The sequence below is a fragment of the Myxocyprinus asiaticus genome, chromosome 15 (genome assembly GCF_019703515.2).
Source record: "Myxocyprinus asiaticus isolate MX2 ecotype Aquarium Trade chromosome 15, UBuf_Myxa_2, whole genome shotgun sequence".
In the NCBI taxonomy this organism is placed as follows: Eukaryota; Metazoa; Chordata; class Actinopteri; order Cypriniformes; family Catostomidae; genus Myxocyprinus; species Myxocyprinus asiaticus.
In genome coordinates this window covers 43231258-43256073 of record NC_059358.1, presented here as the reverse complement: position 1 = coordinate 43256073, position 24816 = coordinate 43231258, and positions in this window count along the sequence as shown.

Sequence of the window (24816 nt, the reverse complement as noted above, 5' to 3'; positions counted from 1 at the left end):
GTCCCTATAAGTGATTGAGTTACTAAAAGTTATTGCTGTGGCATTTAATTGATCACTTTTAGCATTAGTATAATACATTTTTATGTTCTGTTTTATTTTGTCAGCATCACATAACAATGTTTTTCACTTCACACAACCAATTTGGATGTTTAAACCAAACTGAACTGACTTGGATAAGTGATTTATATCTCTTAGACATAAATGGAATATCATTTCTATGAAGTGGTTGGTGATAATGGAATTATACAATCTAGTTTATCTCAGTCCTGCTCCACATTTGGGACGTGCCCCTTTTCTAACACATCTGATTCAACTCATCAGCTCAGTGGAGAGATTTATGAACTTAAATAGACTCAAGGGACCTAAATTTGTACAGTGCTATGGGGTCACAAGTAACACATTGAGAAAACTGGCAATGGCCCCTAAAAAGTATTTAGACACTTATAGGATTAGTTCACCTAAAAATATATTTTGAAACAGCGCTAGGCGCAGGGCAATGTGTAATGACTGTGCGCCACATCTTATCTAATTTTCGTGACAGCACTAATTCTAACCACAATTTTCATGCCAGCGCAAGTGGGCATGGATGGGAGTGTTTGTGCTATCTGTTGGTGTACGCATGCAAACTGTGGGTGTATTGTATGTTAATGAAGTAATGCAAAGCACAGTTTGCTATTTTCCTGAGAAATAGGTCATTGCGTTAAGACGTTTCAAAAGCAGGTCTGTTTTCAGCGTAAAGTTTAAATTCTCTTCCTGCATTTGCAGTTTGGAGATTCCACCAGCAGGTGGTAATAAAGTTCATGTCCAAACTCATGTCATGTGAAACATCAAATTATGTCCCCGACAATCACTGATGTTGCTGTTTTGACCAAGCTTGATTTGTGTAAAACTTTCTATAGGTCATGGTTTATTTTTCTATTATTATTATTATTATTATGTTTATATTTACAATTGTATTTACAATCCAGTTTGTATTTGTATTTTTCCACCTGTTGTCGTAGAGTGATTTTTAATTCGCTGAAGGATTTTTTGACCATTTTGTTATCTTGATTATATTTTTGTTTAGTTTAAAGTGTAATTTGAATTTAGAAATATTTTTGGTTAAATTTTTTTGTGTTTCAATTAGGGCTGTCAAATGATTCAAATATTTAATCACGATTAATTGCATAATTTTTTTTGCAGTTAATCACGATTAATCGCAATATCTTTATAAACGAGTGGACAGAATATGCTTCATCCAGATGTATTTTTCAGTCATCCACACAAAACCTACCCCACCAACAGAGTTGAACTACAGAAAATGAACACAGCACAACTCAATTCAAATTATGTACAAAATATGGTAGGTGTAAGTCTATTATGACAGGAATTATTTGCTTCTTTTTATGGAGTTTTGACAGACATGCAAAAAAGTCTGCACTGCACTGGTATTAAATGGGTTATTGACAGAGTAGATTACCTGCAGGGTTCCAGCAATGTCTCCAACTTCTGCATTGGCTAGTGCACTATCAAACAGAGACACTGTGACAGAACCTTGGAGACAGCAGCAGGGATTCTGTTAGCCGGTAATCAGTACCACCGTTCCCTATACGCATATTATGCAGTCTGCGTAGGGCACCAACTCCCTAGGGGGCACCAGAAACTACACCGGCTGCCCTTACTCGCACGTTATATGTTATTCAAACAGTCACAGAACACAGTCGATCACCTCACGCTCTGACTTTCACTTCGCACTCACAACTTTCGCCTTGCGCTCGCACCGTGCCTCGCAGTGCCAGGCAGATGTTCAAATGGCAGCTGTCTTGTCGCTGCAATGATGTTACAATGTCAGGAGCTCTATCTGTGCTTTGCGGGCATGTTCTACTGCTGTGCTACATTGATAAAATGCTTGGCTCTGATATCAGCGAGCATAATGTCTCCCACCATCTGTTTTCCCGACGGCAATGCACGTGACATTAGCGTGAACTACAGTTTATTCAAAGGGGCATATTAATGTTAATAACGCGTTAACTTCAACAGCACTAGTTTCAAAAAATTTTTTAAGTCGACCGGTAGAAATGGAGTGCTTGCAAAAATCCACAGCCTAACCTAAGAAGCTGAGACAAACACTGTTAATACTAGCCATGATTTGTGTGTCACTTGATAAATATGATTAATAATACTTCTCTATAATATATCCTGACGAGAACCACATTTTTCATGTGTATAAAAGGAGCAAGTCACTTTCATAGAAATAGGCGACATTCAATAAGAACACAGTTAATGCACAAAACTGTCAAAACAACCTTGAGCTGAACACGCTCAAAACGGTGGAGATCATTGTGGACATTAGGAGAAACACCCCAACACTGACCCCCCTCACCATTCTAAATATCACTGTGACAGCAGTGGAATCATTCAGGTTCCTGGGCACTACCATCTCACAGGACCTGAAGTGGGAGATACACATTGACTCCATTGTGGAAAAAGGCCCAGCAGAGGTTGTACTTCCTTCGCCAGCTGAGGAAATTCAACTTGCCACAGGTGCTGCTGATATAGTTCTACTCAGCAGTCATTGAGTCTGTCCTCTGCACTTCAATAACTGTCTGGTTTGGTTCAGCTACGAAATCAGACATCAGAAGACTACAAAGGACAGTTCAGACTGCTGAGAGGATTATTGGTTGCCCCCTGCCCCCCATTCAAGAACTGTACACTTCCAGAGTGAGGAAAAAGGCTGGACAAATCACTCTGGACCCCACTCACCCTGCCCACTACCTTTTTGAACTGTTGCCTTCTGGCTGATGCTTCAGAGCTCTGAACACCAGAACCGTCAGGCACAGAAACAGTTTTTTCCCTCAGGCTATCCATCTCATGAACAGTTAAATTGCCCCATTGAGCAATAACTTTGTGCAATACACAGTTTAGTCTTTCTTATATTTATCCAACACATACAACCTCTTCTGCCATTTCATTCCTCTGAAAAAAAAAAAAAAAAAACGTTTGCACTGTACATAACAGATTTGTATTTGCACTGTACATAACAGATAACAGATTGTATTAGATTTGCACTACCCATGTGTATGTGTGTATGTATGTATGTGTGTGTCTGTACGTATGTGTATAATTAGTTTTATTTTTTATTTTTTATTATTATCTATGTCTTGCTGCTGTTTTTGCATTGTTTTTGTATTGTTGTACACTGGAAGCTCCTGTCACCAAGACAAATTACTTGTATGTGTAAGCATACTTGGCAATAAAGCTGATTCTGATTCTAAATCTGAAAAGTCCATATTTCTTCTAATTCACTACACACAGTCCATTTACACTACAAACATTTTATGAATGTGCTATCTTTGTTTATACCACTGGTGCTTGAGGAAATTGACTGTATATTAAGACGCAGATGGTGGAATAACTAGAGAAGAACCTCAGAATGAAATTCCACTTGACCCAGCCCGTTAGCGCTTTGCTTGCGCACTTTTGCCAAACCCACTGCGCCGAGACATGCTTGCAGGAAGATACCAAACTTTCATGGCCCTGGCCATTGACTTTGCGTGGATGACTTCTCGCATAGCACTTAGCGCTCTTAAAAATGGCCCTCTGTCTTATATGGAAAACAAAAGAAAATGTTTTTACTGAAAACTGAAGTCCATCTGTTCATAATAATGGCAGTTGATATACTAACTTTAAAGCTTTAAAAAGGACCCAAAGGTATCATAAAAGTAGTCCATGCGACTTATGCGTTATATTGCAAGTCTTTTAAAGGCATATGAAAAGTTTTGTTGAGAAAAAACACATGATCTTGCATGAATCTGAATGTCACTGTGAACAAGCTTCTCTCATAGTGCTCAAGAACACGCAAAGGATAAAAGATTCTGCTTTTGGAAGACTTGGAAGATTATGCACAAGTTATAACCCTAACTTTTACTATATCTTTGGTTTCTTTTTCAAGCTTTAAAGTAAGCCCCTATCAATGGCCATTGTATAGAAAAGACAGACTGGAATATTTATTAAAAGTTTTCCTTTTGTGTTCTGCATAAGAATGGCATGAGTGTGAGTAAATTATGACATTTTCATTTTTGGGTAAACTTATTTTTGTGCTTTTGAGCTACAAATACATGTATGAATTCCACTGCATAAGATTAAAAAACAAAAAAGCAAATAACACATAATCACAGTTTTCAAGCAAAGCATTTATTGATCACTTGATTCTTCCTCACCTAATTTGACATTGTTATTCAATGCAATAAAATTCATAAATTGTATGACTTAAGTTTGCAAATACATTTGTGCCCACTGTATGTTTCCATATAATGCATTCATTTAATTTCCAGTTATGTGCAATTTTGTGCATACATACACTACCGGTCAAAAGTTTTGAAACACTCATAATTTGCTTTCTTCATATTTTAGAATAGTAGTCATCAAAACTATGGAATAACATAAATGGAACTATGGGAATTATGTTGTGACTAAACAAAATCCAAAATCAAAACGGTGTTATATTTTATCATCTTCAAAGTAGTCACCCTTTGCCTAGAATTTGCAGACATGTACTCTTGACATTTTCTCAACCAACTTGAGGTATCACCCTGGGATGCTTTTTAAACAGTATTGAAGGAGTTCCCATCTATGTTGGGCACTTATTGGCTGCTTTTCTTTATTATTTGGTCCAAGTCATCAATTTCAAAAACTTTTAATTACTTTTTAGTTTTATAATGAAATAAATTAATATGGTGGCACAATTATATTTTTGTCTACAAAACTAATTTCAAACATTTAAGCATACGCCTTCAGATCAAAAGATTTTTAAGATCATGAGAAACATTTCAGTCAAGTGTTTCAAAACTTTTGACCGGTAGTGTAATTTCCCAATAGTGTTTACACTTTTTTTTTTAGGGAAATGACCTACAGTATGCTTGGCTTACTTTTATATGTAGTTACATATAACAATACTGTATGTGGAGAAGAGAAATTCTTAGATAAGAAAAGGTATTTTAACATGGATATACTTTGTGTTCTGCTTTGGTTTGTTCAACAAAGTTCTATCATGCATACAGTATGGTAAAATTTGAATACAGTATGTGTGTAACACATTGGCCATGGAGACGGTGTTAGGATCCATGTGCAGGAAGTTTATTAAAGTACACAAGCAAACAATCCAGATCGGCAGGCAAATAGAGGTAGTTGTTAAGCAGGCGGTATAATCCAATAAACCAAAAAGACAGTCCTAACAAGGCAAACAAAAACGGGTATTCAAAAGGCAGTAAATCCAGGAAAACAGGCAATGGTCATAACAAGAGAACAATCAGCAATGGAAAAACACTTGGAAAGGCAGGGTAAACTGGCAATACTCAAAATGGAACAGCATGGTATTTATATAGTTCAAACAGGAAATCACCAAAGAAGAAACGGTACAGAGTTAGTATTCGGGAGAGGGCTCCCTCTGGTGGTTGGTAGGAGGGGTAAAAACCTCAGATGTTACAGAACCCCCCCCCCCCCACGAACAACTCCTGGTGTTCTTCTACTGGGATGTCCCCTTGGGCGTGGTGCTGGATGATTAGGATGGGCATGATGAAATTCTTGGATCAGGGACGGGTCCAATATGTCCTTAGCGGCTACCCATGATCTCTCCTCTGGTCTGTAGCCCTCCCAGTCCACCAAGTATTGCATCTGGCTCCCTCGTCGTCTTGAGTCCATGATCTCTGACCATATACGCTGGGGCTCCATCTACCTCCAATGGAGGTGGAGGCTCAGAATCCGTGGTTCCAGAGCCAGACGCCGGGTGGACGGGTTTCAGCAAGGACACATGGAAGGAGAAATGCAGTAATTAGCAGGAAGCTCTAAACGGTAAAGTAACTGGGTTTATTTGACGGATAATTCTGAAAGGACATACATACCTTGGACTGAGCTTCCTGCAGGGTAGCCGCAACTTGAGATCCCTTGTGGACAACCAGACCCTCTGTCCTGGCTGATAGTTGGGATGGGGGCGCCTCCATCGGTCAGCCCGGAAGCGTTGGGCTCAGACCGCTCGCTGTAGCCGGACGTGCGCTGTCCCACACCCTCCCGCGTCGCCTAATCCAATCGTCTACCACTGGCACCATAGAAGGTTCTCCTGACCAAAAGGACCATCAGGGGTTGGTAGCCCAGCATGCAGTGGAAGGGGGTTAAACCCGTACAGGTATGAGTGAGGGAATTCTGTGCATATTCGGCCAAGGGCAAGAAATCATTCCACCTCTCCTGTTCACTGCTACAATAGCTCCGAACTGTGGACCTCGATCAGACACGATGTCCTCTGGTAATCCATAGATCCTAAACACTTGGTGGAACAAAGCATTAGCTGTTTCCATGGCAGTGGGTAAACCCTTGAGAGGGACAAGTCTATATGATTTAGGAAATCGATCAATTATTACCAGAATGTTAGTATATCATGGGAGTTTGGCAGGTCTGTGACGAAGTCGATGGACAGGTGAGACCATGGTCTTTGTAGTATGGGCAGTGGTTGAAGCAACCCCGTGGGCAGTTCTCTGGGGGTCTTGGATTGGGCACACACCTGACAAGACTTCACATAGTTAGTCACATCATGAATCAGCGATGGCCACCAGAAAGAATTATGTACCAGGGTAACAGTTCTTTGGATTCCAGGGTGTCCTGTGCTCAGGGAAGTGTGGACCCATTGGATAGTCCTCTGACTTAGAGCTTGGGGTACGTAGTGCTTGGTAGGGGGGCAGATAGGTGGTGACAGTTCATGCTGTTGTGCTCGTATCTCCTCCATGATGTCCCAGCTAATCGGTGCTATGATGACAGATGGTGGCAGGTTGGACCCAGGGTGAGGTGCATCTGCCTTGCTGTTCTTGCTGCCAGGATGGTAAGTGACTGTAAAATTGACCCTGGTGAAAAACAATGACCATCGTGCTTGACGTGGGTTCAATCTCTTGGCTGCCTTGATATACTCAAGATTCTTGTGATCGGTGATAACTTGGAATGGGTGGACTGCCCCCTCTAACCAGTGATGCCATTCCTCGAGTGCTGCTTTCATGGAAAGTAATTCTTTAATCCCCACATCATAGTTATGTTCAGTGGAGTTCAACTTCCTGGAGAAAAAGGCACAAGAGTAAAGCTTGCCTGGTGTTCCATGACATTGTGACAGGACCGCTCCAATCCCACAATCTGAAGCGTCTACCTCAAAGACGAAGGGAAGATTGGGGTCAGGATGTTTCAGTATCAGAGCGGTCATGAAGCTTGACTTGAGGGAGATGAAGGCTTGGTATGCGGCATCGTTCTATGGCAACTTGCTTGGCTTTCCCTTGAGCAACGACATGAGTGGTGCTGCAACGGTACAGTAATTCCTAATGAAACGGCAATAGAAGTTGGCAAAGCCCAGGAACTGCTGTAGTTCCTTGATTTTAGAAGTTCGAGGCCATTCGGTGACTGCTGTTACCTTTGAGACATTCACCTCCACACCTTGATGGTTGATATTGTAACCCAGGAAAGTGGTATGAGAGGTATGGAACTCACACTTTTCTGCCTTGACAAATAGTTGGTGTTCCTGGAGACGTGATAAGACTGTCTTGACCTGCTGGATATGTTGTTCCGCGTTTTGCGAGTAGATGAGGATGTCATCAATGTAGGCCACCACACAATGATTCAGTAAGTCTCTGAATATTTTGTTGATAAAAGGACTGGAAAACTGAGGGGGCGTTAGCAAGTCCATACGGCATGACAAAATATTCATAGTGCCCCCTGGTGGTGATGAAAGCAGTCTTCCACTCATCCCCTTCTCGAATTCTGATGAGGTTATAAGCACTCCTTAGATCAAGTTTAGTATAGATCTTGGCTTCAGAGTTGTTCAAGGGCTGAGGGGTTAAGTGGTAATGGGTAACGATATTTTATGGTGACAGAGTTCTGGCATAGATAGTCGATACAGTGACGTAAACCTCCATCCCTCTTCTCTACGAAAAAGATACACTATATTGCCAAAAGTATTCGCTCATCTGCCTTTAGACGCATATGAACTTAAGTGACATCCCATTCTTAATCCATAGGGTTTAATATGACGTTGGCCCACCCTTTGCAGCTATAACAGCTTCAACTCTTCTGGGAAGGCTTTCCACAAGGTTTAGGAGTGTGTTTATGGGAATTTTTGACCATTCTTCCAGAAGCGCATTTGTGAGGTCAGACACTGATGTTGGATGAGAAGGCCTGGCTCGCAGTCTTCCCTCTAATTCATCCCAAAGGTGCTCTATCGGGTTGAGGTCAGGACTCTGTGCAGGCCAGTCAAGTTCTTCCACACCAAACTCGCTCATCCATGTCTTTATGGACCTTGCTTTGTGCACTGGTGCGCAGTCATGTTGGAACAGGAAGGGGCCATCCCCAAACTGTTCCCACAAAGTTGGGAGCATGGAATTGTCCAAAATCTCTTGGTATGCTGGAGCATTCAGAGTTCCTTTCACTGGAACTAAGGGGCCAAGCCCAACTCCTGAAAAACAATCCCCCCCTCCACCAAACTTCACAGTTGGCACAATGCAGTCAGACAAGTACCGTTCTCCTGGCAACCGCCAAACCCAGACTCGTCCATCAGATTGCCAGATGGAGAAGCGTGATTCGTCACTCCAGAGAACGGGTCTCCACTGCTCTAGAGTCCAGTGGCGGCGTGCTTTACACCACTGCATCCGACGCTTTGCATTGCACTTGGTGATGTATGGCTTGGATGCAGCTGCTCGGCCATGGAAACCCATTTCATGAAGCTCACTACGCACTGTTCTTGAGCTAATCAGAAGGCCACATGAACTTTGGAGGTCTGTAGCGATTGACTCTGCAGAAAGTTGGCGACCTCTGCGCACTACGCACCTCAGCATCCGCTGACCCCGCTCTGTCATTTTACGTGGCCTACCACTTCGTGGCCGAGTTGCTGTCATTCGCAATCGCTTCCACTTTGTTATAATACCACTGACAGTTGACTGTGGAATATTTAGTAGCGAGGAAATTTCACGACTGGACTTGTTGCACAGGTGGCATCTTATCACAGTACTACGCTGGAATTCACTGAGCTCCTGAGAGCGGCCCATTCTTTCACAAATGTTTGTAGAAGCAGTCTGCATGCCTAGGTGCTTCATTTTATACACCTGTGGCCATGGAAGTGATTGGAACACCTGAATTCAATTATTTGGATGGGTGAGCGAATACTTTTGGCAATATAGTGTACCTGCAGCAGCTGGGGAGGTGGAGGGACAGATGTAACCAGAGGCAAGGGCTTCCTCAATGTAATTCTCCATGGTGAGGGTTTCGGAGCATGAACATTGCATAGGCCTTGCTTCTCGGTGGAGCTGTATTGGACAGAAGTTAAATAGCACAGTCCCATGGACGATGAAGAGGAAGTTGTGTAGCTTTAATCTTACTAAATACTTCACTGAACTCTGCATACCCCTTGGGAATTGTGGTCTCCTTCTGTGATTCAGGACTCTCAATACTGGTGATAAGGCAAGGCCTGGAAACAGCAACATGGAGACAATGTTTATGATGGAAACTTGACCGATGTGAGCTCACCTTGGTTCCAGGATATCGATGGGTCACGGATGGCCAGCCAGGGATGACCCAGGATAAGAGCGTGCTTGGGTGAGTTGATGACATATAGTGAGATTCTCTACATGAATAAGTCCAATCTTGATGGTTATAGGAACAGTCTGTTGTGTTATGCCAGTACCAATAGGTGCATTGTCAACAGTGGTGATGTTAATCTTAGGAAAGCATTCAATGGTGGGTATGTTGAGTTCTTGAACAATCTCCTGATTAATGAGATTAACAGCAGCCCCAGAATCCACTAATGCTGTAACACATCTTACATGATCACCAATGGAGATCTCTACAGACAACAGAAAATTACGTTCATGGTACTCATGTGCTGCCTTGACTTAGAGGAACTTGATTTCTTGTGTGGACACGCAGCATTGAAATGACTTGGTGAACAACAGTAAAAGCAAAGGTTTTCGTTGCATCAATGTTGGCGTTCCTCCATGGAAACATGATTGTATGTAACTTGCATGGGTTCGGGTGATACAGTGGATGCCTGGGCCTGTACTGAGACTGTAGAATTCGAGGTGAAGCGAAACTGAGGCCGTAAAGCATTCTGAAGCAGGTTATCAGTCTTGATGGCCATAGTTATGTATTCAGAAAGATTCATACCTTCACAGCGTCTTCAGAGCGACATCATTCCACCCACTCTGAGCCACTAGTGTCCTGAACAGAACTGCATAATCCGCTGCTGATCAGTGACCCTGGGGTAGATAAGTAGCTGAACAGAGATATCTTGGTCGCCCGCTGGATACTCGAAGACTTCATGGATTTGTTGAAAAAGTAATCAAATGAAACCTGGATTTGAGTATCTTTATCCCAAACAGCGGCGGCCCAATCGAGAGCTTTGCCGGTAAGCAGTGACAAAAAAATAACATTTCCTGGCATCTTGATCAAATGATTCAGGCTGATTTGAGAAAAATACCTTGCATTGTCGTAAAAAAACCCCGGCATTTTTCAGCAGAATCATCAAACTTATCAGGTAGAGCAAAGCTTACCGGTTTAGCATGGGGAGCTGGCAGTGAGTGAATATATTGTGTCAAACATTCGTTGGCAGCTCGTAGGTTGTTCAGCTGGTCTTGGTAACCCCTTAATACCTCGCACTGGTGCATGAATGCGGCCTGGAGCTGTGAAACTTCCGCTGGATCCATGTTAGGCAAAGTATTCTGTAACAAACTGGCCATGGAGACGGTGTTAGGATCCATGTGCAGGAAGTTTATTAAAGTACACAAGCAAACAATCCAAATCGGCAGGTAAATAGAGGTAGTTGTTAAGCAGGCGGTATAATCCAATAAACCAAAAAGACAGTCCTAACAAGGCAAACAAAACAAAGGGGTATCCAAAGGCAGTAAATCCAGGAAAAGAGGCAATGGTCATAACAAGAGAACAATCAGCAATGGAAAACCACTTGGTAAGACAGGGTAAATTGGCAATACTTCACAGAGTCAAAATGGAACAGCATGGTATTTATATAGTTCAGACAGGAAATCACCAAAGAAGAAATGGTACAGAGTTAGTATTCAGGAGAGGGCTCCCTCTGGTGGTTGGTAGGAGGGGTAACAACCTCGGATGTTACAATATGAAAATAATATAAAACATAGAGTACACACGCAGTCAAGTGGCCTGCCCACAAAAGTAAAAGAAAAGCAGTCCAGTACAAGACTTTTGTTACACAGATAACTCATTGAGCAAATTGTTTGTCAGGTGTGTGATCTACATGGCTGGTGATTGGACAGTCTGTTGTGACTGACAGCTTCAAACAGAAAGGGGTTTGCTTGCTTAATGGGTTTTGGCCTGAAACAATAAACACATGTAACAAAGGTTGAGCAACTGTGCAGTAGGCTGTGTGTTCTCATGAAACTCTTTCCATCATTCAGTCTTTTAGTTCCTCTGAGATGCCCCTGCACCCTCTGCAGTGTTGAGTCAGCTCAGGTCAGTCCAAGACTCTATCATCACAAATTCATTGATGTTTGGAAGACAATAAAGATAACAGTCTTATCTCTCAACAAATACACAGTGGAGTAATTAAAGGTTTGAAGGCTCTCATGTTCTATTGACATGCTCGATTGGCCCTGGTGGACTGTTCTCATGTGAGCACATTGAAAACAAATTTTGCACAATTTCAGATCATATCTGTAAGTTGGAGCAGTGAATGGTAGTTTAGTTTTTAACAGAGACAGTGCTTACGAATGGGAAGGGTGTTACTGAGGTAAAAATGATGTAAAAATTGGCATTGGTGAGTAAATAAAACTTAGAAGTTGGCCTGTAACATTATAATGAGCTGCATAATACAAGGTTTAAATTGAATTGTAAGAATGATGCTCTGACCCTTGCTGATGTAAGTGATGTAAGCTATTCAAATAAAAGACATCTAATTCATTTACCAAGGAAAACATCTGTTGCGACACGCAAGTCACGTTAGAATGGAGATTACAATTGAATTATTGTCTCATTAACATTTTAAATAATTTAATCAGTTATCTTATAAACATACCAGCAGTATGGTGAATGTTATGTAACTACAGTAGATAATGTTTGCCATACTGTATGTACATTTATTGTAATGTGATCCTTGCCAGAGTAGGATGGGCTTCCCCAGCTTAGTCTGGTTCCTCCCAAGGTTTTCTCCCTTTTATCATCTAACCTAAACATCTTAAAAAGTAATTTTCTTTGCCACAGTTGCCTGTTCACTGGCAGCATGAAGTCTCAATTTTCTGTAAATCTGCTTTGAAATAATATGTATAGTGAAAAGCACAAAACATAACTGACCTGAATGTACATTTTTATCTCTATAACTCCATGTGATGACACGTACTCTATGTTGTATTTTCCTTGCATTAAGCCACCAAAATAAAAATATGAGGAAGAAAATTGTTATGGGTAAGTTTTTCTGCAACATGATCACATGGGAATTCGACGTTGCTTCTGAAAGTTCTTGTACCATAATAAAAAAAACATTTCAGCTGAAAGTGTTGGCTTATGGCAATACTAATAGCGCATTGCACAAGCAACCTCTAAAGACTCGATTTCTAGACCAGTGGGAACCAGGAAGTAATTGCATTCACATTAACGATTGTGAGTGCAGTACAAAGGTTGCATTTTTGCGCAAACATTAAATCTTTACATTACTGACGGTTAGGTTTAGTGTTGGGGTTTAGGGGTACAGTTAATAAAATATGCATTGCTATTGACTGTATTAACTAAAAATAACTCACTTTACACCTCGCTTTTGGCATCCCTTTGTGGATATTTTACTTGAGATCACATCATGTTCAACAACACTTCCAGCTTTGGCCACTGGGGGCTGTGATTCGAATTTCAGTAAGCACAGATCGATTTCAGCTACAGAACTTTTGACTTACTGTTGCCAATTTCACAGTGTAATCAGTCTGTTTTATGACAGTGCTATTTTACCAAGAGACAGAGACTGCTCTCGTAGGCTTATATGGTGATGCAAGCGATGCAAAAACTTGCGCTGTTCGTGACCAATATGCATGAAAAAAAAAAAAACAGCTCAATAATTCAATAATCATTTACCTTGTAACTTCACTTTGTTTGAAGCACAAATTTACATTTATTTTCATGCCGCGGAAAAATTCAAGGCACTTGATTGTATATAGTATGATTTGATTTGCACTAAATGTATGTACACTAAAAGGAGGTATGCTCTTGTCATTAGTTGATACAGCTGTAATGTACAAATAATTTTAGCAAAAAAAAAAACACTACTACCACTGATGTATATACAGTATCTTCATTTACATGGTGAAGTGTACCTCAGTGCACTACAATTCAATGACATCATCCATTTGCAGCTCTCCCCACCTTCATCAACAGAGCCGCTAAGAATGATTGTGTTTAATTGATTAGTCCCTGCAGTGCATGTCTGTACCAAGCCAAGCTCACATGGAGATGGGGTCAGCTTGTTCTTCTTGGAATCAGATGTGATGTTCTTTCATGGGAGGAGACCGCACGTGCCCTGGCAGTACTCCAGGGACACCTCACAGTTTTCCCTGTCCCATGTCCATCTCCCCTGCAACGCATGAAGAGCCAGACACTAATACTTGGCTGCAGTATGTGTGAATTTTATTATTGTCTTTACTAGGGGTGTGCAACACAGCCATTCCTTTATGGCAAAATGATCTATATCTGTATTCAGATCTAACCGGATGTGGGTGGGGCATAAACCGTAAGTGCTTCAAACTAAATAAAAGTCCATTTTTAGATGTAACTCCTACATTTGTAGTTTCCATAAAACATGTGAGTTGAATTATTTATACAATTATTATTATTATTATTATTTATTAGTATTCGCCTATTTAATTATATCACTATTTTATTCTTTTCAGATGAAGCTGAATATGTGTTGTTAACTGTGGATTGCGCTCCCTTACCATCTATATTGTCAAACAAACAAACAATCAAACAAACTAACAAAAAAAGCTAAAAATAAATCATACTAAAAATATTCTGTTTAAATCATCTTGAATTGACTTCTGGCTGCATTAACACAGTCACAAATGATCTGATTATTCACTCACATTTGGCACAGATTGGATATTGATGCACACATGTAAACAAAAAGAAAAAATTAAGGCATGAGATCAAAACTGTCCACATATAATATGAGCCACTTCCAAATATGGTTGTAAATCAGATACATATCCAATATCTGGACATCTGATCGAAGTCTAAATAGTCATATCCAATTCTCTTTGTATTTCTGACATTAAATGGCTAAAACAGGTTTAAAAATATATATATATATATTTATAGCTATTCTGTGCATGTATATCAATGTTATTTACATATTTCCCGAACAACGATGTAACCCACTGCTTAACCACCATAGTACGATGTATCATTGGAGAAATTAACTAGCTAGTCATGACTGTTTCCTGAAACCGTAGTAATATTTCGCACATCCATCGTTCAAACCATGTTGGTTCAACAACATAGAACTGTCCTTAATGACGTTACGCAGGGGGTGGAGTAATAACTTCTGGGAAAATACAATTATAATTATAATAGCTCATTTACACCTACACCAGTAAAACGTTTAATGTGAGAAAGTTGCTGAAGACACGAAATCGGCATGCATCGTGTAATGAGACAGTGCTGCAATATATTTGTTTTCACTCTACAGCAGACTTTGGGGTTCCCCCAACGTACTTGAGCACAAATGCATATGCATACTCTTCAAATGGGCGCGTTCCATTCAGAAGAGATCATCCCTCGGCCCTATTCCCTGTCCTAAGTCTTTACCATCCACTTTGAGAGCAGTGGAAGGCTGAAAGATGTGGGGCTCCAAAATAACATTAATTTGGAATTCACTTTTTAAGCCATTTTTATAATTCGGTTTGAAGCTATCTATTATGATTTAAAACACAGCTAAAAACTGGATGCATTGACATGGACGTTCTAAACTGTTTATTTGTGTTGTTGGCAGTAGCGCCAGCAGTGCAACGCAAAATGGAATAGGACACCAGTTTACTGACGGTGCGACACACCGCAACGGACGCTTTCAGTGTAGACAGTATCATTGATTATAATGGGTTCTATTGCTTTTGATGCAATGCGACGCTCGCGTCCGGTATAGACAGGGTGTAAAAGCACAGCCTGGAATCAGTCGTGTTCTGGGATGATACAACGAGTGATTTGAGGATGAAATTATCCCTGGAATGCCAAAGCTCGCCAGGTTAGTGACATCAAACCTTTAAAAGATATTTAGAATTTTGTTTGAGGCATGTAGCAAGTAAAGCGGATATCCATGAGCAGAACTTTAAATTCTGCTGTTATGTCTGTGAAATAATCTGTGGTGAAGTTTTTTGTGCAGTGGCTTACAGAAACTGCTGCAGCACTATATACACTATTTCTTTTCCAATGGCGGTCTTTTATTTTGGTATGTTATATATCTGAAAAACAACTGTGATTGAATGCTTCATGTGTCAGTTAGTTAGACGGTCTTCCAATCTGAGTGGGCGGTTCATGGCCAATTTAAGCTGCATAAAGCCCAGACTTTTGCTGTTTAAGTCAAAAGTCAGGCTACGCAAGACTCATTTTAGTATGGCTTTGTAACAGTTCTCTTCTTAATGAAAAGGAGGAAGCGGGAGATGGAAAGATCCAACTCAAAAAGGTACTTTTATTTTTACAAAAAGAAACTTGCTTTTCAGTGTAATTTTAATAATAGCACAGTCTTGGAGTCACATGATGCCATGCGAGGATCGGACGTGTGAAGGGCGAGCTCTGTGCTCTTTGCTAGTTTTAACACTTTTAATGACATAATCTGGTGAGATTCGATACACTTTGTTCCATAACTGTTCTAGGAGGACAATATGTCTAAGAATTCAAAATCCTCAGGCTCTGGAGACATTAAAAGACACTTACGTGCTCAAGCTGATGCCCTCGAGCAGGCCGTGAGCCTGGGAGTTGACTTAGTCGGGGAGTTGATAAAATTTATATAGAAACACCGACCTGAGTAATCCGATGGCAAAGTTGTCGTGGGGGTTCTCGTAGGCGTGCAATGACTGTTTGAGTTTGTGAGGGATGGAAGCCAGTTGGCACTGTCGTGCTTCCATCCCTCACAAACGTAAATAGTCCATGCATGCTTACGAGAACCCCCACGACAACTTTGCCATCGGATTACTCAGGTCGGTGTTTCTATATAAATTTTGTCATCTTGTGGTTAATGTGCACTTTTTTCTTTTAGTTTTAGTGTGTGCGTGGCAGCTCTCTCTCCTCACTGGCGTCTGGCTCGCTCTTAAAGCCCGTCTCCACTCTCACTGCAATGACAAAAAGCTGTTAGAGACAATCATTGTCAGGTGATGATCCTTACGTTCTCATCTCCTGATCTTGCTCTCCATTCACAAGCCAGCGCTCAACCATGCCCCCACCACCACAGGCTTTTTTACAGCAATGCATCCATGCACTGAATTTGGCAGCCGCCTCAGAATTTTCAAGAAAACAAGATCTCATTAAAAAAGAGCTCAACTCCAGGGTCTCTCAGGAGACTTTGTGCAACAAGTTGTGACAGCTTGAAGTGTAAAGAATGTTGCAGAGCCTGAAAGGAAAGCTAAAGAGAGGGGCATAGATGCAAGCTGAGTGTTAGGAAAGAATGATATTGTCTGGTGAAGACTCGGCCCGCATCACTTACGTAGGGAAGATAAGGTTCAAATCTTTGTTTTCAGAGACGAGACTGCCCACAACCTCTCCTCAAACTCTACAGAGTGGACACAGGCAGTCAAATGCTTCTGCTGAAAGAGCAGACAACTGTTTGTTGCATGTTTAGAGAAATGTCGTCTTGCTTACTGAGAAAAATAAGGTTCATTGATACATTAAATGATACTGTGGACATGCTATTTAGAGGTGTTTGTTAGCACACAAGTGTAGTCATATCACCATGTGAACCATGACCCTTTGGGTGGGTTGGCATGAAAAGACATCTCCTTTCTGTGGCTGCGCTAATGAAACGTTTAAGCACAGTGAAAAAAAAAAGAAAAAAAAATGAAAACAAAATTAAGCTCTATTTTGGAGAGATATGCTGATATATTTGGAAGGATGAAACAAACCTGCATGTGGGCACTTTGGAAATCAGCCTGATGCATCTTTCCTGTGCAGTAGGAGACACTACAGACCAGCCTTGCAGTGGAGCTGTCTGTCATCCCAAGAGGCATTTAGAGTGTTGCATGTTTCCGAGGGTAAACATTGCGTACAAAAGCTGAATGACTTGATATACAATATTCCCTGTTAATAACTGGTGTTAAGCAATGAATAAGCGAACACATGGCCTGCAGAATGGCAGCTCTGCAGACTTCCACAGATTAGAGCGCAACAGTCGTGTTCTTGAGGTAAAAATCCCATTTATTTTCTCCATAGACAAATAGATTTTTAATTATCACTTATAAACCTTTAAAGACAGACATACTATGAGCTCCAATGTTGTTAATCGATGGTGCATCCTTGTGCAACCCCACGTCCTAATGAGCGTACATAATGTTTTGTCTTTGCTATATGCTATGCATAATTTAATTTCATTTAAACCGACTGATCTCAGTTCAGGAGACCCTGGGCTGTCATTCAACTGTAAAACTTTTGACGCACCGAGTCATGTGACAAAACAACATGGTGCCAATCTCAGCAAAGTTAGTCTTTGGGAGAAAAGACAACAAAACAACAACAACAACAACAACAACAAAAAAAATCTGGTAAGAAACCTTATTAAGTTTTTACATTGAAACCTGTTTGAGTCAAAAGACTACAGTTTTATCCGCTATGTCATTTTGAAAATTTCATTGATTTATAGCAAAAACGGCACACTGTTAAATACAATGAAAACAGACTTGGAACTAAGGGCTATTCCCAGTAAACACATTTATGTTGTGGCGACATTGCTGCCACATTCCATTTTTACTTTGCAACGATGTTCATAACGTGTTCTCCACATTGTGACGAGAGAAAGCTGTGAGACAATACTTTGTGAGTAAAAATGCAACATGTTACCTTAAGGATCTACTTCTACTTGATGTAACACTTAAAAATGGTAGTGTAACCTAATAAAGTCAGGTTTGTTCTATATTAGATCATGTATCAAATGAATATCTTATATATGTTTACTCTACATTTTCATATAAAAGAATACTTTTGACTTGAATAAAACAAGTTAATTTAGATGTTACGATATGAAGCAAAAAAATAAATAAATACATACAAAATTCTGCAGTGTATGTGACAGTAAATCCATTCAGCAGATTTTCACAGATTTTCATTTTAACTTCACCAAATAAGAAGATAATGCCACTGTGAGTCAATCAAGAGTTACTCTTTAAAGCACTTGAAATGCATGAAGCTAAACTTAATACATTTAGGTGCACTTTTATACTATCTGCATTGAGATAGCTTTAAATAAACTGTCCATCATCTGTTTTTTTTTTTTTTTTTTTCTTAATTATTTCTTTATTTTGCATCAGAGCCATTAAATTGCTTTTCTAAATAGTAATAAAAACAAATGTCTTTGATGAATGTAACCAATTTCTTTGGACATAAAATTACTTTTGGTTTTGTGTCAGTCCAGTTTAATAAATTACACACTTTACCCATAAAAAAAAAGAAAAGAAAAAGAAACTTGTTAGTGATACCCCAGAATGCTGATATGACTCCAAGCATGTCTTATTGTCTACAATGTAATTAATTTTTTTCACCTCTAGAGTAAAACAGATCTTAATGCCATGTTTTGTTTTGCTTTGTTTTGTTTTTTTTATGAATTAGTGTCATTCACTCCCTCCACTAGTTGACTGTCTGGCATGGCTGCAGAGAAAAACAACTTGTGATGTGGATGAATACTATTTGGAAGTGTATAAATTTTCTGATTCATAGCTTTCAAAGTCCACTGGTCTCTCACGTCATAACCGCTCAATTACAGTAACGATAATTACTCATGCATCATAAAGAAAAGGCTCTAGCAATCCTAGGAGTCACCTAAGTATTAAATCTTCATTAGTTTATTAAATCAGTCTACTTTTGTTATCCCCAAAGAGCAAGTTCTGTGCATAAAACTTTGCTTACCCTCGAAATACTCCCTTTGCAGAACTTGTGAAAGGCTCATTGTAACTTTTTTGAAGGAATCTCTTAAATGATTACATTTATTCCTCCAAAAAATTTAAACACTGCGGTTCTTTTGTACTATCAGAACATTGCTCTGTTTGAGCATCCCAACCAGCCCAACACAGCAACTTTGGCTCAACCAGTGGTGTGAGTTTGGCTGTTTGGGTAACCAATGGAAAACCGGCGAGTGAAGCCTGTTTAAATAAATGATCCCTTTAGTGATGCTAGTTGCACAGAAATTACATACTTCACCTGTAAGGTGTCACCATTTCTTCTTATTTGAGAGAGAATTTTTCCCCATACAGTTATTTGCTGCAGACATTGTACATATCAGAGAGAGGTTTAATCACACCCCAGAGTGTTTAAAAGGAAACAAGAGCCAAGACAGATGTGTACGGTTGACTGTTGTCTGCTCTGTCAAACTGTATAAACTGTAAACTCTGTTCACTCTAAATAAAGAATGATGTTAGGCAGTAATCAAATCCAGAACATCTTGCCATAACAAGAATGAAGGCCATTAAAATGGTGTTAACAATTGTAGCTAAACTGCTCTGACATCATTTTGCAGTGGGAAAACATATCTGCAGGGATTTGACTGGACAGAATGTACGCATAAACACAATTAGACCAGCTGTAGAGGTAAAAGTTTGTTCACCTATGCATTAAAGACAATTGCTGACTAAATGTTATTAAGAACAGGTCCAACACCTCAAACCTAGACAAATATGGACAAATCACATATTATCAACTGATATTGAGAGCTGTATAAATTACTCCTCCACTGAGACTACAAGGAGACATTGCTGAAACATGATATAGAAGTGGTACGTTTTCAAGTTTCAGAATGAAAACACATTGGTTATTCAAAGTAATATGAAGCTATGAGGAAGGTGGAATCTACTTGATGTTTACTGCATTAAAAATCTTTTATTTTCATCTCACGTAAAAAAAGATGAGCCAAGGAATGATTGACCTAATACACACACATATGATCAACCTGGCAAGTTATTTAGATTTTGGGGTCTTTATTGGTTGTTCCCAGCATTTTAATAAAGATCAAGTTCTTTATTGCCTTTGCTTCAATTATTTTGGAAAAGGATTGTCTTCAAAAGGATCTTCACCTGTTCTCCAGATGTCTTAGCAGGTCTCCTCCCCCACCACAGACACATACACATCAGCACAAAAATTAAAGTCTCAAAAGCTCATGGTACACAATGGACATTAAGAAATTAGACATTTTCTACCATAACAGGAACATTGTGGCTAGACAATAGAGCAAAAAAGCATTCAGTAATGACGTTATCCAGTGCATTGTGAGTTGAGAGAGAGAGAGAGAGCCATAATGAGACTTTCCGTAAAGTGAGATTAGATTTGGTGTGATGGTAGATATACAGTTGAGGTGACCCAGCTGGGACATAACATAGCCGTCACATTGAGGGGAATTTCACAATCAATATTCATTATTGTCAAATTAATGAATGGTTTGGATGGGCAGAGGACATCTTGTGTTTGATTGCTGTCTTGATTGTGTTTGACACCTCCTAGTAAGTGATTGTGGAGGACTTGAATATGACTTGTAAACAAATGTTTGTGGCCATCCATTTCAAACATTTGCTGTGTCTGTGTGCCTATTTAGGGTGTTTTCAGACCTGAAGCTTTCTTGATTTTTCCCAAAACAGGCTAAAATTGTAACAATAGCCCTTTTCAGACAGGATTAGCTTTCTAAATGATGTTTGAGTTACAATGATCACCTGACGTCTGATTTCAAGTACTGATTCAGCGGGACAAAGATTTCTGTGTTTATTACAGAGGGAGTGTCTGTTTTCTAGATGTGGGTGTTACAGAAGGTTGAAAACATTCAATTAATTTCGGTGATAAAATTAACTTATCTTTTAAACTTTATCTGTTTAAATTTAAAATGACTAATTTTAATAAGTAATTTTAAATAATTATTTTATAACTGAATAGTTTTAATGTATTAATTACACATGATAAATTACTTATTATAAAAACCATATTAAAACAAATTTCACATGAGTTTATAGAAGTGTCTGCTTATAATAAACTCACTGAAGTAAGACTTATCTGTGACATATGTCATAGATCTAATATAAAATTATGTAATTGAGCTGAGAAATTAAAGTGTGTATCTTACCTGAAGCTGATATTAGAGTGGCCAGTCTTAGCAGTTTCCGTGATTTGGCTCTCCTTTTTTTATCTTATTTTCTTATTTTTTTGTTGGATGGCTAAAAAATCTACATCCATATTGAAAGGCACACAGCAGGCAGAAGACTGACGTGCATAAGTATGATCTCAACGGTAGTACATGTAGGTCAAAATAAATGAGGAATATGAAAATTCAGTATCAACAATTACAGACATTCGCATTCGGGAGGGATTAAATTTCTCAGAGGACCCTTGAGTTAGCAGAAAAACAGTTGGTAATTTGCTCTGAAATTTTTAAAGAGGTTGTGTGAGAAAACCAAAGACTTTTCAGATTCAGACGAGATTAAAGTACATCTGTGAAACACAAATTTCCCTAACTTCCTCAGGGAAAACGAATCCTGTCCAAATAGGGTTAATGTTGCATATTCTTCATGGCTTGGTTCTCTATCACAAGGGGCTATTTCAAAATGGACCAAAAATGTGTAAATTTAAGAAAGTACCTGTTCTTACAGTCACGGAGCTCTCTCCCTCTCCCTCTCACACTTGCATTCAAACACAAATGCACACACACATTTACATAGAAAGAGTGAAGCCATGTTTTTATCTGTCAAAAAGTTGCTTACACCATCCTACCTGTGTCTGTTCTGCTGCTATCCAAAAGAGAGAAGCGATCAAGCTAAAATTACCTCAGGAACTATTAAACAACAACAATTTTAAATGTGCAACTATCACTAATATAGTCGCTAAAAGGCTATATCTGCATTTTGATGATGAATTACAGTGACGAACTGACCTACAGATCTTCTTCGCAGATCTGGTATGTTCATAGTTTTTATAGGAATATTTTTTCGTTTTGTTGGTCCATTGAGTCAGACTGCATTCTCACCACATGCAAACTGCTCCAGAGTTTGTTCGCAATTGGACTGAGACCACCTCGTCCAGGTGGTTTTGGACGATTTTTTTGGTGCAGATCCGAATGCGATTGCCGTGTTGATATATGCCTAAACAAACCAAACCAAGGGAGAAAACACACCACCCTTGCAAAAACTGAGAGTTCTGGCAAACTTGCTGCAAATTTGCCAAACATTTGCCACTCATTATTATACAGTATATTTGCTGCAGGTTCACCACTGCTGGTGAAGAGCTGCAAACTTCTGGAAAACATTTGTGGCGTTTCACAAGCTCATTTGAATATGAAAATAATGAGTAGGAAATTTGTGGCAAGTTTGAAGCAAATTTGCAGCAAGTTTGTCAGAACTCTAAAAGCTCCAAACGAGGCAGGTGTGAATGCGCTCAGGTTAACCTCGATTCCCTGAGAGGAGAAAACGAGACACTATGTCAGTTTAGCTGACACTATGGCAAAATTCTCACAAGATCGCAGATCTCTAAAGCCCTTTTTCATCACTGCAATTTTATTGGCAGATGGTGCTCAGTGTCCCACCCTCAAGGTGTACGTCATCACAAGCATGAAAGTGGGAACGCGTCGCCATCTCATCAGGATAGCGTGCTACTGATCTGCATGCACGCAATGCGCTACTTACCACAAAAAGTGTAGAAAAGCGCAAACAGAACTCCACTTCATATGCCAAATAGGAAATAGGAAGAAACAGAGCCCCCTTTTAATGAGGGGTAGACATATACAACAAGGCTAGCCAACAGGTAGCAAATCGTTGTCCTGAAGCACCACTTGTGTGGACAGCACCCACAATATCGTGGGAAAACAAAGGCAATGAGAACTGACAAAGCAAGACAAATGCCATTAGCCAACCGGGTATTGAAATATAAAGCCGATGCCACTCTAGGTGATTTTTCCAATGATTTTCAGGTGTGAGCTTCATAGAGGTGAGCATTAGCATCTTAGTGTTAATCACTTCACTATTGGGACTCCCTGCTGAGTTAATGGTTCCAGCAACGGAAAAAACATCAAAATGGTTAGAAAAAATCATGCTGTCACCTAGGTGGGGTCTTGTGTTCTTGTCAAGTGACCAGTGGGCTTCTTCTGAAGAACTGACAAGATGTCAATCTGATATGAATGTTTTCATCATACTCAGCTGCATAGCATCACAAACTCTGATTGTAATCCATAATGATCCTGTCACCAAGCATTTTTCCTGCCTTTTTTCCCTCACTAAAATGACATCAGAAAGCGGAGCCACAACAGTCTGTTTTTATTGAACGTAATTTCTTTATTCACTGAAAGCTGCATATGGACGTACGTGTTCTACAGCAAGCCTTGAGGGGATAAATACACAGTCTCACAATTTCACAAGGTAAAGTTACACCATGAATCGCACACCTGATATGTTTGGAGCATTTGTTGTGGAACATTGTGCGTTTTCTCCCTTGGTTTGGTTCCTAAAGGCATATATATGAACACAGCAATCGCACTCGAATCCACACCAGAACAATCAGACTGAGACATCCTGGACAGAGAACAAATCTGTAGGTCAGCTTGTCTTTGTAATTCATCATCAAAACATGGATTTAGCCTTTTGGTGGCTATATTTTAGAGGTTAATCTTCACGATCGCTTTTCTCTTTTGGATAGTGGCAGAACAGACACAAGTATAAATGTGGCTTCACTCTTTCTGTGTATATGTGTGTTTGTGTGCAGGCACGGGCATGGTAGGGAGAGAGAAAGAGCTCCGTGACTGTGAGAGCAAGTACTTTTCAATGTAGAAATAATGCAAAAGTAACTAATGAGGGGGAAAAAATAACCACAGCAGAAATTTTACAGTTTTGGTCCATTTTTAAATATAACCTTGTGAAAGCGAAAACAAACCATGAAAAAAAAAAAAAAAAAATGCCACATTGTAACTATGTTAAAAAGCCCCTGTTTCAGAACAAATAAAGTAAGCTACAGTCTCAAAATGCACTAAATCATCTATTGCAATTGTTTATGCTCACGTGGTTATTTCGGCGAGCTCCACATGACAGTGAATCAGAGAGAGAGAGAGAGAGAGAGAGAGAGTTGTGGTGAGTTGATATGTTGTTACTGCTCCACCATTTTGTATCGGCAAGTCTTCAGTATGTCATACCTCAGATTGAAGAGAGCGAGATCTATGCAAAACAGTATGCATGAGTGACCCCCTCTGCCAAAATCCGCTAGTGGGCCGCCTGCTTAAGCATGACAAAGTCCCTTTAGCACAGTGAAATCAACTCTCCTTCACAGCCAGAGCAAGGGAAGAGAGAGAGGAGATATCCAAGGTATAGAACATACAAGAGGAACACCAATCAGAGAAAAGATGCCGCTTTTAAAGCATACAGCCTCCTGGTAGAGGGGGCTCTAGCATTCAAAATGGTGTCTAGCTGCGACAAACCGGCTATATCAGACAGGCCCCATTCAGGGGACACTCTTAAAACCTCCATAGTTCTGGATGTGGATGCCAAATTGTGCCCTGTGCTTGCAAGAGCAGGTCCCTTCGCAATCGAATTTTCCATGAGGGGGCATTCAACAGCTCCACCAGCTCCATAAACCAAGGGCGGATAAAGTTAAAATAAA